The 13446-nt window shown below is 45.8% G+C and overlaps 1 protein-coding gene across 2 annotated transcripts in view; it reads right to left on the bottom strand.

Moving 5' to 3' along the window:
- DAB1 (DAB adaptor protein 1) overlaps positions 1 to 13446 on the bottom strand; it is a 1098018-nt gene that overhangs the window by 1010272 nt on the left and 74300 nt on the right. Inside the window, exon 2 of one of the 2 annotated variants that reach the window (XM_057310634.1) lies at positions 13284 to 13379. The exons of the other annotated variant lie outside the window; for it this stretch is intronic. The gene's annotated coding sequence lies outside the window, so the exon portion shown is untranslated. The remainder of the gene's footprint in view (positions 1 to 13283; positions 13380 to 13446) is intronic. 2 annotated transcript variants of the gene reach the window in all.

Below are 13446 nucleotides of genomic sequence, written 5' to 3'. Positions count from 1 at the left end.
ATCCCAGAGCTTCGGCAGAGGAGGCAGGCGACAACGGTGCTTATTATTGTATGGACCCCATAGAAAGCAGGTCAGAATCCTGTTCCTTGGAACACAAAAACTACCTAGAATAAGAGCCTGAAATGACATAGCTGTGCTATAAGCTATTATATTTTTCTTCCAATATCAACACTGCAACGGGTCTCACTTTACTTTCCTTCCTTATGAAAGACTCATAGCTTCAAAACCAAAGGTAACAGCCCCCAACCCAGAGCCTTTCTACCACGGGTTTCCCCTGATAGTACCATGTATCTATGCATGTACTTTTCCCACACAACAGAATTTTAATCACGCAAATAGAATGCTGTCCTGCCGGAGCATTTCTTTTCTCCTTACGGCTTTTTCCCCCCATTTAATTCCTTCCTTCCGTTTAGTTGCATTTTACTTCTTTAAGGAGGGTCAATGCATTTTAATCACAATGTACACTGGCTTGCTGGAGCTATTGATGAAAGAACTCAAAGCTCAGCCACTCAGCTCATTTAGATGTGAACTACCAAGTTCAATGAGAGAAGCAAAGGGCAAAATGAAATCACACAGCCTTTTGGCTGATCTCCCATTTCTGTGTATAGAAAGGCATGGGATGGCCTTTGACAGCCCCAGATTCTGGAACAATAATGCCCTGGAAGGAGTTCATATAATATTAATAGCATATTATTGAGGGAGATAAATATAAAACCCAAATTTTAAAAAGAAAACTGACTTGGCAAGGAAAGATAATCAAAAGTCCTTTCTCTCTTACTTCAAAATAACAATCATGAGCAAAGAATAACTAACATTTGTACAGTGCTTTACAGTTGATCAAATGCTCCTACATCCATTAAGTCAGATAACCAGCATGGTCATTACGGACGGCTGAGACGTATATAGAGCTTACAATATATGCCAGGCATTGCGCCACACGCCTAACGTGGATTATGTAACTGCATATTCCTAGCAACTCTCACGTAGGTTTTACATGGACCAAGACTGAGGTTAAGTGACTTGCACCAGATCACACAGCCGGGAGGTGGTAAATCTGAGACGTGAGCCCAGCACACACATGCTACCGGTGTTAACAACAACATCTTACAGGAATGAAGCTTAGGCACTGCTGAGTTAGGTGATCTGCCCAGGGCCACCCAGCAGTAAGCAGCAGAGCCTGAACGAAGAACCCAAGTGTCCTGATTCCCAGTTCCGGGCTAGCCCATGCAACCTCTTCACACCTTGTCCACACACAGGCCCAAGCCAAGACAAGGGTCCTCCCTGCCCATCCTCTGCAGACCGAACTCCTTGTGTGTCACTGAATTTTCCTTTTATAATTAACACAGAAAAAGAAGAGGAGACAAAATTGTGAAGAAAGAGAAATAAATGCCACTGAAAAAGAACATGAAAGAGAAGCAAAGCAATAGTCCAGGAGGAGGTGGGGGCTCAGAGTGGAGTGTGAGACTCTGCAGACAGGAGATGAGATCTTCTGTACTTGCTGAATCCAGAAAGGCCACCCAATACTGGAGAACGGAGCCAGCCCCAACGAGCTTCCCGTGCCAAGGAACGCCATTGCAGACATTCCCTTCCCAGCAACGTGTCCTTCTGTGGGAGGGCGGAAGAACAAGCAGACTTTTGCATGGCTCCCCTGACCTCTGGAGTGTGGGCTCTTTGAGGGCAGGGTCTCTACCTGCAGCCACAGGGCTTTGCACAGGGCTTGGCACATCTGGAGCTCCCAACAAGTTATGCTGAATGGAACTTTGAAGAATCTGGCTGCTACTGTCAGCAAGACATGATGCTTTCACTTCTCTGCTTCAGTTTCTCAACTGTAAAATGGGGACAGTGAAAGCACCCCCTTTACAGGACTGCCCTAAAGATTACATATGATATGTCTATAAGGCATATAGCACATTGGCCCCAAGTGGGTGTTCCATAGCCTATGGCTGGTTGTTAAGGTTAATACTGGCATCAAATGAAGACATGTCACTATCCACTATAATTACTCAGACCATCTTGCCTAGTTTACTCATTTTACAGATGAGGAACTGAGGTCCAGAGAGGGATAGGGGCTTATTCAAAGACACTCAGTGTTTAGCAAGGAGGGAAAGAGAACACCAAGTCTACCTTCCACCCCCTGGTATAATGATTGTTTTCACTGACGTGCTTCCCTGACATAAGGGGCGGAGTTAAGTAGAAACATCTGGCCTCCTATCCTAGTCTGGAAGGGCAGAGGGTTGAAGGACATGATTCAGAATCCAAGCCAAGTAACTTTCATTGAGAACCTATTATATGCTAGATATTTTCACAAATACTATCTCATTTAATAACCAGCATAAGACGGCAAGATGCAGGCTTAATTATTAAGTCCACTACGCAGCTCAGGACTGGAGATACTAAATTAAAAACTACCCAGTCAACCATCTAGGAAGTGCTGGAATAAGGATTCCAATCCAGGTCAACGACACTCCAAAGCCCAGGATCTTCCACGAAGACCCCAATAGCGCAGGAAAAAAAAAAAAAAGCCAAGCGCCAAAGAAAGTCACTATTCTTTTTGTTTCCAACACAAGAAGAGTTCCAAGTTCAGGAAGCCAGGCAAGTATGGAGTCATCACATCCATAAAGTGGCCTCCCCAGCACGGGGAAGACTCCTGATTCCAGAGCCAAGCTTGTCTGCAGTCTGACCTCCCCTGTGACACACAATGGCCACCATCACCAGCCACACGCACCTAGTCCAACTGCCTTTTGGCGGAACTATTGCCCGTCTCGTACCCGCTCTCCTTGCTCTGCTCTCTCACCCCTATAGAGTATTCTCCACATGGTGGCCAGAGCGAACTTTTCAAAACATACATCAAATGATATGATTCCCCTGCTTACACCTGCCAGTGGCCTCCCACTGTCTCAGAATAAATTCTGAACCCTGTATCATGGCCTTTCAGGGTCCTACAGGATGTAACGTCTACCTGTGTCTCTGACTTCACTTGCTGCCTCTTTCTCCCTGTGCTGGCCACTTAGACCTCTAACCTTCCTTCCGATCATGAAACAGACCCCGCTCACTCCTGTCTCAGGGTGGCAGGTGTTCCACTGCCTGGAATGCACCTCCCCCCACTTCTCCACCTGCCTGCTACTTCTCATCATGAGGTCCCAGCACGGAGGTCCCTTCCACAAAGAGTTCTTCCCCAGTCACTCTAATAGTGGCAGCCTCTGCCCCTTGCTCCCCATGACGTCACCTCTTTCAGTTTCTGCGTTGCATTTCTCACTAACTGAAAGCATCTCATCTCTCTGTCTCCTTACTTCTTCTCTGTCTCTGGTCAGCAGGCAGTAAGCACCGAGAGTTCTAAGTTCTATGAATAAATGGATGTGAACAGGAGATCGTAATAGTGGCCGCCTCCACAGAGGAGGAAGAACACAGGTGCTGATGACCCTCACATACTTATGGCCAGGGGAGATGAGGGCTACCCTCTGCAGAGAGAAGAGAGACTTTCTTCCCTCTGTCTTGCAAATGGGTGCTGATGGGGGAGGGTGCTATACTTAATACTGTTTAGGAAAGACACATAGCAGGGAGGAAGCCATCAACTGTCTACCCTTGGTGATAGTTACCCGGACAGCTGCTGCTATGGATACATTTTCTGAATACTAAACTGGGTTCGTACAGGGCTTCGGATCCCAGATTTGACAAGAGTCATACTCGGGCCCTGAACTATCAACCTGACATAGCTCAGGCAGCTCCCCAGGGCAAAACAGCACCTGTGGAACCTTAGGTTGGTGGTAGAGGGTAGAAACCAACAGCTGCGTGCATGCGCACACTGCTACAAGGTGCGAGCTGATCTGCACCGAAGAGAGAGTTTTCATGAAGCCTACCCCTCTGCTTCCCGTCCCACCCTACACTCACTGTTATTTTTGCAGGCTTTTACTGATCAGTATGGATTTGATCTTAAAATAGTTTGGAAATCAAAGTAGCTAACATAAAGGATAATAGAAACAGGAACAATTCCTTTTATAGCAGTACTAAGTCAACTGCTCCCTGGTTATGCTTTCAGCCACAAAGAAAGGTTAAATACTCTTCAGGGAAAAATGGTTACTCAAATATCAGGGGAGAGAGCCACTGACCAAAGAGCTTCCATTCACTGAAGGCTTGCTACATAACAGGCATTTTGAATGAATTATCTTTAAGTCTGAGGTATCCCTGTAAATAAGTGGTGGTATCCCCATTTTACAGATGGCCAAAGAAAGCCTCAGAGAGGCTCATCAACTTCCCCATGCTTAATAACTTGGAAGTGGCAGAGCCAAGACTCCAATCCAGGTATGCCTGGCTCCAATGCATTTTCCACTATGCCCCCCCATCTTCGTCCATTCAGGCTGCCGTAACAAAATGCCACAGCTGCGTAAGTTAGACACCACGCCTTCACTGCTCACAGTTTTGGAGGCTGGAAGTCCAACATCGGGCTGCCAGTATGGCTGGGTCAGGGTCACAGACATTCATTGTATCCTCACACGGTGAAAACTCTGGAGCCACTCTTATGAGGCACTAACCCTACTCATGAGGTGGAACCCTCTTGATTTAGGCATCTGCCAAAGGCCCCACCTATTAATGCTATCACCGTTGAGCATTAGAATTCCGACACAGGAATGGGGTGGGGGATGGGACACAAACATTCAGATCATAGTACCCACTAAACTTCTAAGGGCTCAGATCTTGCACTCACAGCCCCTACATGATTGCATAAAACGCAAAAGCAAGGGCCCAATTAAAGAATGCAGCAGTTAGGGAAATGTCCCCTTTGTCTGAGCAAGGAACTTTCTCAGCTCTTTCTATCCTCTGTTCACAGCCAAGCTTCTCCCCGCAGAGCAGTACTTTACCAAAAATAACTCCATGACAGGCTAAAATGGAAAAAGGAGCACAGATAAAATGTGGCAAGTTGCCCAAAGGGATTTCCTCCTGGACTCACACTCTCCAAGGCAATGGATTTGCCTCCAGGTAAAATACAGACTGGAGATCCAGGGTGGGAGGCCTGCTTTGCCGCACCAAACAGGCCCAAGGTAAGCCTCTCTAAATCAACCAAAAAAGTCTCAATTCTCTTGATAATCTGTATAGGAGAAAACAAAAATGCCTACAAGGCCATCAGAACAGTGGCTGTCCTGAGTCCCCACCCCCAGCCAGGACACACTGCTTTATGAGCTCATTCACTCAATGTGCATTCATTCAGCAGACGGTTCCTGAATGCCGACTATGTGAAAGTCATCTGATAGGTACTGAGGATAAGGAAGGAAATAGTTTGCAACTCCTTTTCCCAGAGAGCTCATTCCTGTAAGGAAGACAGAGAAGCAAACGTACAGTTCAATATAGCTGGATAAACCATAAGAAGAAGGATATTGGAGGAACAGTTGAACAAAGAAGCGAACAACCCTCTGTGTGGGGGGAGAGGATTTCTCGAGCTAGGTTTTAAATACTCTGGAGGGTCTCCATCAGAGATGGGAGAAGCAGGAGCATATTCCAGGGGGAGAGAACAGGATACGCCAAGGTATGGAAATCAGGAACAGGGTTGATTCCCGGGTGAAAATGACTCAGCGTGCAGAGGTTTGGGGAGGGGACAGGGAGAAGGTCTTAGTGCTTTTTTACCCATTTCCATGTCACCCAGTGCTGCTCTGATGACAAGGATACACGTGGAAAGGGAAATTCTCACCAGGTCACAGAGGGACGCACTGCAACCCCATTCTGCTTGGTAGGCTTTCATCATCCTTGGATTCCTGGCCATGTGTATGGACAGACTGATTCTCGGGCAAGCATTTGCCTAATGAGATGCTCCACTTCACCATGACCTCATCAAAGAGAAAAGAAAGAGAAGTGTCACGGTGACTCTGAATCCCAAACAAAGCCACTGGCACTGGGAGGGAGAAGTGGAGACTGAAGAATGCTATCACCTACTGCCACATCAGACACAGCTCTTGGCTCGTTTAAGTACCATCTGCATGCCTCAGGAACAGGTAGGGAATGTTTGCCTCTCACTGCCCTCAACTGTAAAGTGGGGAGAATGATGCTTATTGCACAGGGTTATCATTAGAATTACACAAGATCATGTTCACGCCCATTGCAGTGTGTGACACATAACATTTCCTTGTTATACAGATTAGTCCCCATTCTCTGGTCCTTCATTAAACCACCATTCACAATGGCCGTGCAAGACAATGTTGCCAATTTCTCTTATTATTCTTTTTTAAAAAGATTTTATTTATTTGTTTATTTTTGAGAGACAGACAGACAGACAGACAGAGACAGAGATAGGGAGAGACAGAGAGAGCATGCGAGCATGGGAGTGGAGGGAGGGCAGGAAGAGGGAAAGAATCTCAATTAGACTCTGCACTGAGCTTGGAGTCCCACCTCCACAGGGCTCGAGCTCACACCCCTGAGATCATGACCTGAGCGGAAACCAAGAGTCAGATGCTTAATCGACTGAGCACCCCGGCACCCGTCCTATTATTCTTAATAAGGGATCCAAATGTATGTACACTATATTATGGTTTTAAAAGCACTTTAACATCTGTTAGCTGATACAATGATCTCAGTAACCTTCCCAGTTAGATAGAAGGAGCTATGTCAGTGATACAGGTGAAGAAAAAAATGACTTGCTCAAATTCACGAAGCCTTCAAGTGGCAGAGGATAAGCGTGCAGGCTCAGCTTTTGTCTACAATGCCCAGTTCCTTTCGACTGAAGAGCTTGCCTCTCCGACTAGTCTTCTAGAAAGACTGAAAACATTAATCTGGCAGCCATTAGAACAAAGCCCACCTTACTAAGAGTAATATGAGTAACAATCTCTTATGGATTATGTAACCTTCTCCTATGGTATAGGCAAGTTCCTTTGTTGGGCTCAACGGTCCAGCTGGAGAGTCTAAGGACAGAGACTGGGTCTCATTCATGCCTGTACCACCAGGTGCCTACCACCATGCCTGTCATATCAGCCAAGCTCAGTACATGTTTGCTGGATGCGTGGATGGATTTTGTAGGCTTTTAATGATTTACACAGTACTTCAACACCCTTCGTCTTATTATTTGATTTTCCAAAAAGCCCTGAAACATAAAGGAAAGCTGATATCATTATCTTCATTTAACTGATGATGATATGCAGGTCACACCAAAGCTGCTATCATTTTCTTTCTTTTAAAAATTATAATGGACTCATATTCCCTCCTGGAGCAGAACCCAGCTGAATTCCACACACCACTCTTGGCCCTGGCACACAAGTCTGCTTAAAAGCCAAGAGAGACCCTGTTTTGTTATCTTTCATATCTTACAAAACACATCAAATTCTGAAAAACTCTGTGATAATTAGACCAAAAAGAAAAGGGGGGGGGCTGAAGCTGAATCATTCAACCTGGAATAATTGTTACATTCCTATTCTTTCCCTTTCTCACCTCTTTTTGGTCTCCATTGTCTCTAGTGTGCAATATTCATCTTCCTCCACAAAAAGAATCCACTTCCTACAGAATAGAACTGACAGGCTTGTGGGAGGCTTGCTCTCTGTGTTAACCCTCCCTGTTGGGTTTTACAGCATACAGCTTTTCCTGAATGGCCTCTCCCACCAGTCTCTCCTCTAGCACCCTGAGTGTTTTCCCAAAAGTGGAGTCTGATGATGCCACTCTCCTGTACTAGGACCACTGAACTTCTGCCAACAAAGCCTGCACACATTGCCTAACCTGGCTCTCAGGGTCTCCAAACTCTGTATCCTATTTACATTTGCAAGTCAATCTCCCAAACCTCCTCTCCATGTGCTTTGCATTCTACCAGACTAGACTCGTTAATGATCTCTTCAACAACTTCTCTGCATTTCCCCATACCATCCCCATTCCATCACCACTACTAAGGATGAAGGCTCCATTTCTAAAAATTCTCCCTATCCTGAAAGGGTTTTTCCTTGAAACCTCCTCTAGTTGTTTCCAGTAATTCATTCAACAAATATTTAATAAGAAACTCCTTAACGTGCAACAAGCCCTATTTTCAAAGAGCTTAATATCACCTGAGAACAACAGATAGAGCTAAGAGAAATTCAACATAGTGAGGGGGCTGTCATGGTGTCATTGCAAAACAATGGGCTAGCCATTGGGGGTAATACAGAAGGACCCACCTTCTGAGACTGTAATCTAGGCAGAAAGTGAGGAGGGGGGAAAACAGCACCAGATTGGGCTTGAAACAGACAGAAGTCGTATGTTATGCAGTTCTTCCTTTATTCATTCATTCATTCAACAGACATTTATCAAGCCTGACTACGTGTACAGCACTGTACTAGGAATGCAGAAATAGAATGTTACATGGTTCTAAGCCTCAGGAGATTACATTTAGGTAGGAAAGACAGAGATGTATGTACAGGGCTCTACCACAGGTGAGAAGAAGCACTGCTCCAAGGGCTGGGGAACAAGAGGATAGTGGCTGGCTCTGCCTAGCAGACACCAGGAAAGCTCCAGAACAGGGTGGTATTTGTCAAAGCTCTAAAAGGAAGTAAGAGTTTACTGGACAGAAAAGAAAAAAAGAAGGAGAGGGAAGGGGGAAAGAGAGGGAGAAAGAATATTCTATCAGTCAGTCCAGTCAAGAGAAAATGACTGTCTCAGTTATTTTAACATAGAGACTTTAAATTTAAAAAGATGTTTAGTTACAAAATGATTAACTGACTAAGATCAAAAGGAACTCCAAGGCATCATGAAGGCAGCAGTTGCAAGAAGCAGCTACCACCCCCCACACTGAAGAAACAAAGGGAAACACTTAGAAACTTAGAGGAGAAAGCCCATGGGTGGTTGGTGGTAGAAAACTCAGATCTCCAAGGAGGGGCACTACTCAGCTGAGGCTGGGGTCTCTGAGCACAGGAGAGGGACCTGGTGAGCTGGCCTAGACTTCTGAGGACAGGCACAGGCCAGCTGGTGCTAGAATCTCCTAACTTGGGAAGAAGGAATTCCAGCTGTCGAGGTGAGCAAGTGTCTGTTCCTAAGCGCTAGGTCAGCGCTTCTAAAGCAAGGGCGGTTTTGCCTTCTAGGGGTCGTTGGTCAATGTCTGGAGATAGTCTTCATAGTCACAACAGGGGGATTGCTACTGGAATTTAGTGGGTGGAAGATAGAGATGGAGCTAAACATTCTGCAATGCATAAGACAGCATGCCCTTCACAAAGATTGACCAAGTCCAAAATGTCAGTGGTGCCAGAGTTGACAAACCATGCTAGGTTAACACTGAGAGGGACAGGAAGCAAGCAAGAAGGAGCAAGTCTCATCCTCCCCCATCCAGCCCTGGCAGCTCCCCCTTGCACCCCCTATTGGCAGAGCCTAAGAAGGAGCTGCAGGCCGAGCAGAACAATGGATTTGTCCCTGTCCCAGCATCACAAAGCCAAGTACAGAGGGATGGGTTTGTTGCCGAATGCCAATGAGTTAATAACAGGCACAAGCGTTGCTGGCCAGGTTCTCAGAGCGAGCAAAGCCACGATGGCAGATATAGGAGCCGTACTACAGCAATGCCTAGCCCATTGGAGGTGCTCAGCAGAGAGTGGGATGCAGCAAACACTTATTCAGTGAATGACTTCGAGGTGAAAGATTTCCAAGAGGTATAAGAATGAGCACAATGCCTCCTCACAGTGAAATTTCTTCTATCCATGAACTTGGTATTTTGCTTTCCTTTTGTCTGCTGTCTTATGAGGAACAGAGTACTTCCTGAAATTCAGTTCTCAGAGAGTGTCAAAGGTGTTAAGGGTCCTTTTTGTCTCATAAGTATTGTTTTACACAAATGAGATCATGTGACTTTCGTTCATCAATAGCATCCTGGAGATTTTTGCATAATATCAATAAAGATTTATTTAGTGTTAGTTCTACCTTACAGTATACTTTACCACTCTTAATTTACTTCATCTGCCACCTGCTTGCCTATTTTGGGATGGGAAAACTGAAGCTCAAGCGAGGTGAAGTGATTTATCCCCAGTGGTACCTTAAGTGGAGGAGTGAAATTAGCACCCACATAGGAGCCAGAAAAGCAGTTTGTGCTTGAGTTGCTTTGAGGCAGCTGATTTACTGTGTCACTTAGCCCTTCCCAATCTGGGCAGGTTTCGAGTGCAGCCAGGTTCTTTTACCTCCTCCTCCCATACTTTCTGTCCCCACTCACTTGCAGAATCAATGGAGTAATTCAGCATGTTAGTTTTCCAGCAAAGAACCATAATCTAGCGAGAAACACAGAAGAGGTTATGGATGGGCTTAGGGTGCATGGTCTCATACAGACAGGGCAGGGAACCCAGTCCTGAGAGGTCAGGGAAGCCTTTCCCTGATGACGTCTGAAGGAGGGGGAGGAAACAGAGGATGGAGAGGGCAGGCTGGACAGGAAGGAACAGCATGTGCGAAGTGCACAGGTAAGAAACAACATGACACATGAAGGGTCTGCAAGCTGACCATGGAAGGAGTTCAGGCTGAGAAGAAAGCAATGTAGGGGGAGGACACTGGAGTGACAGCTAAGAGCTGAAGCAACAAGGAATCTGTAAATTATGCAAAGAAATTTGGACTTTATAATGGTCTAGCTAATTATGTGAGCACACCATTTCTTCTTGAGTTTCGGTCTCCACTGTGTAAAATGGTAGTAACAGCATCTGTTCTGTCTACCAAACGGGGTCTGAGTTGTTCAAATAAAATACACATACACACACACACATACACACACACAAACACACACGTCACATGGAGATTTGCTTAAGAAACTGTCACACATTATCACTACAGCATCCCAAGTCAGCTTCGGAAAATAGAAGCAGCAGTCTTCTCTCTCTTCCCATTTCCCTCAACCCCTGTGGAGGAAAAAGCCCCCTTTGGAAAAGAAAGACTCTCCTTAGTCCTTTGCCAAAGCTTTCTCAAGCAATAATCCATAATGCAATCTTCATTGAAATTGTATTTCAGCCCCCCTCTGCTAAAAATATAAATACATGTGACTTCAGCCTCCGAATGGCCTTTGTGCCTTCCTGCCCTGGTGTGCGCCTTGCTAAGTGGTTGTGCTCGCCGTGGGCGCCAGCCTGTGTGATAACATTATAATTTTGTGTATATTGTGCTCTCCGAGGCCATGCTGAGGCCAGCACGAGGAAATGGCAATTGACAGCAGGGACAGTCTTTGTGAAGATCTGTGGCTTCCTCCTCTGTGGGTTTATTTGGCTCCAGCCACGGTATTTGGGTGACCGGCCCCAAGAAGCCATGGGCACAGGGGCTAGCACTCCCCTTGTTTGAGTGCTTTGTAAGAGAGGAGGCAACTTGAAATCCAGGTGTCCCGGGACAGAGAATGGCTTGAGGAAGGAGGTAGTAGGCAACAACCCAGAACGCAGTCATCTGGACCACACGTATGAACTCTGAGTTGCTGGAATCCGAAACCAAACCAGCAGGGTTAATGGTTTTGCGTCATCTTTTTACCCCTGATCTTTCTACTGCATTGCAATAGCTCCCTACATGAATCACTTTGACACTGTTAATTAATGCAAACATTTGAGAAATATTTATTAAGTGTCCACTCTGCGCTAACACTTGTAGGCACTGGGGATACAGTGATGAACAAGGCACAGTTTATAGTGCAGTTTATAGAGCTTACACTGGAAAAGGAGTCAATTGCACCATCAGTGCAAATGCTGATTTCTCTCCACTGATTAAGAGAAGTTGCTAAGGGACAACGACCCACAAGGGGTTAAACGAAAAGCCATATTCTGCCTGTCCTAGCGACTGGCATGCCAGTATTCAAAAAGGTTCCACCTCCATCTCTTTTTGCTTTTACTTATTCTCTTCATTTGCATGGAGGAAGTAAAGCTAAAGCCTCTTACCAATTACCCCATGCACTGAGCCACAGACCCAAACAGAGCTCAGATTATCTATTTAATTCTCTAGCCTGCAAGGGGGCATTTACCCATTGTCTATGTCTTAGCCAAACGTAATGGATTAGTTCAGAGCCTGGGGGAAAAGGCGTGAATACTGTGTTTAGAAGGAAAGCTATACAGAGATATGAATTCAGAGGATGAATTTATAAAAGAGAAAAGTCGCATGAGTTTATAGGCAACCCCTGTGAGCTTCAGGGGCCGGGCCTGGGCTCTCCAAAGCGGTGTTTCCGCCCATATCTCTCAGTCCCCTGTGCTCTGTCAAAGGCTGCCCCACCCCCAAGCTCACCCTAGATGAAGACCATCCATCACCAGGGGGATAAGGTGAGATTCAAGGGTGGGAGGACAGCAAGGCAGGCTATTCCAGGGTGGAGAGAAAAATCTCCTTTAGCTGTGTTTCCTTAGAAACCCCCACAAGCTGAGACTGGGAAAGTAGCCACAGAATCAGACAGCAGTACTTCTGATTCCTTCAGCAAAGATCACACCCTGAAAGGAGGAAGAAGACATCCTTAAGCCGCTTAATCTTTCAGGCGACAACGCCCGAGAAAGCCTCCTGTAGAGGCCCCAAGAAGCCAGTCCGGGTCCAGAAGCAGTGCAGCCAAGGCAGGGCAAAGCAAGTCAAATCTGCAAATGCAGGAGTGAGAAACCCTGACAATTAACCAGGGAGCGAAAATATTCTGATGGAATATTCAGATGGAATGAGAGTTCCCATAGAAACCCCTTTGTGAATACCCACAAAATAATCATATGACCTTCAGTTTAAACTGGGAACAAATGTGATTGAGTCTAATTCTGAAAGCATGTCAAGCTCTGGCCCCTTGCTAGGCAGCACCAGCTCTGCCACCAGAACTGATTCTCCACCATTCATAGCTCTACGACTTGAGGCAAGTTAGTTAACTTCCCAGAGCCGTATCTGCGAAAGGAAGAGAATAGTCCCTACCTTAGGGTAGTGTGAGGAATTTAGTGAGATAATACATGTAAAACACTTCAGACAGTGTCCAGCTCACCCTAAGGACTCATTCAGGTCAACAGATACAAATGAATCGTGATACATGCACACGGAGGGAATCCCACAGGCATCACGTTGACCAAAAGAAGTCAGAGCCAAAGAAGACACGGTAGTGTGCCCTTTCCATGAGGTTCGAGAAGAGGCAAAACTACCTGGTGATCAGTATATCGGAGACCTCTGGGGGTGCTGACTGGGAAGGGTGGTGAGTAAGACTGTTGGGATGCCGGGAACGTAGTCTATGTTGATATACTTGTTATATGTGTGTATGCATCCACAGAAACTGTCTGGGCTATAAGCAGACACCCCTATTTTATGACACACTTGAAATTTTTCTTTTTAAGAAAATGTGAATAGGCCTGCTGAGTGCCTAACACAATGTCTGGCCCAGAGGAAGTATTTGATAGTGTTAATCTCACCTGGAAAATGAGTCAAAAGAGATCATCATCATTATCGTCATCATCAGTAGCAGCAACATGCCAGAGCCTATGGGTCATCACCATATGTGACAGCAGCTGCAGGGAGTGAAGAAAACTGGTTTGAATTTAGGGCATGTGTTGGCTGATACATTCTGCAATGCGT

The sequence above is a fragment of the Ursus arctos genome, unplaced genomic scaffold, assembly GCF_023065955.2.
Source record: "Ursus arctos isolate Adak ecotype North America unplaced genomic scaffold, UrsArc2.0 scaffold_12, whole genome shotgun sequence".
Classification (NCBI taxonomy): domain Eukaryota; kingdom Metazoa; phylum Chordata; class Mammalia; order Carnivora; family Ursidae; genus Ursus; species Ursus arctos.
This window is presented reverse-complemented; position numbering and strand designations above follow the sequence as displayed.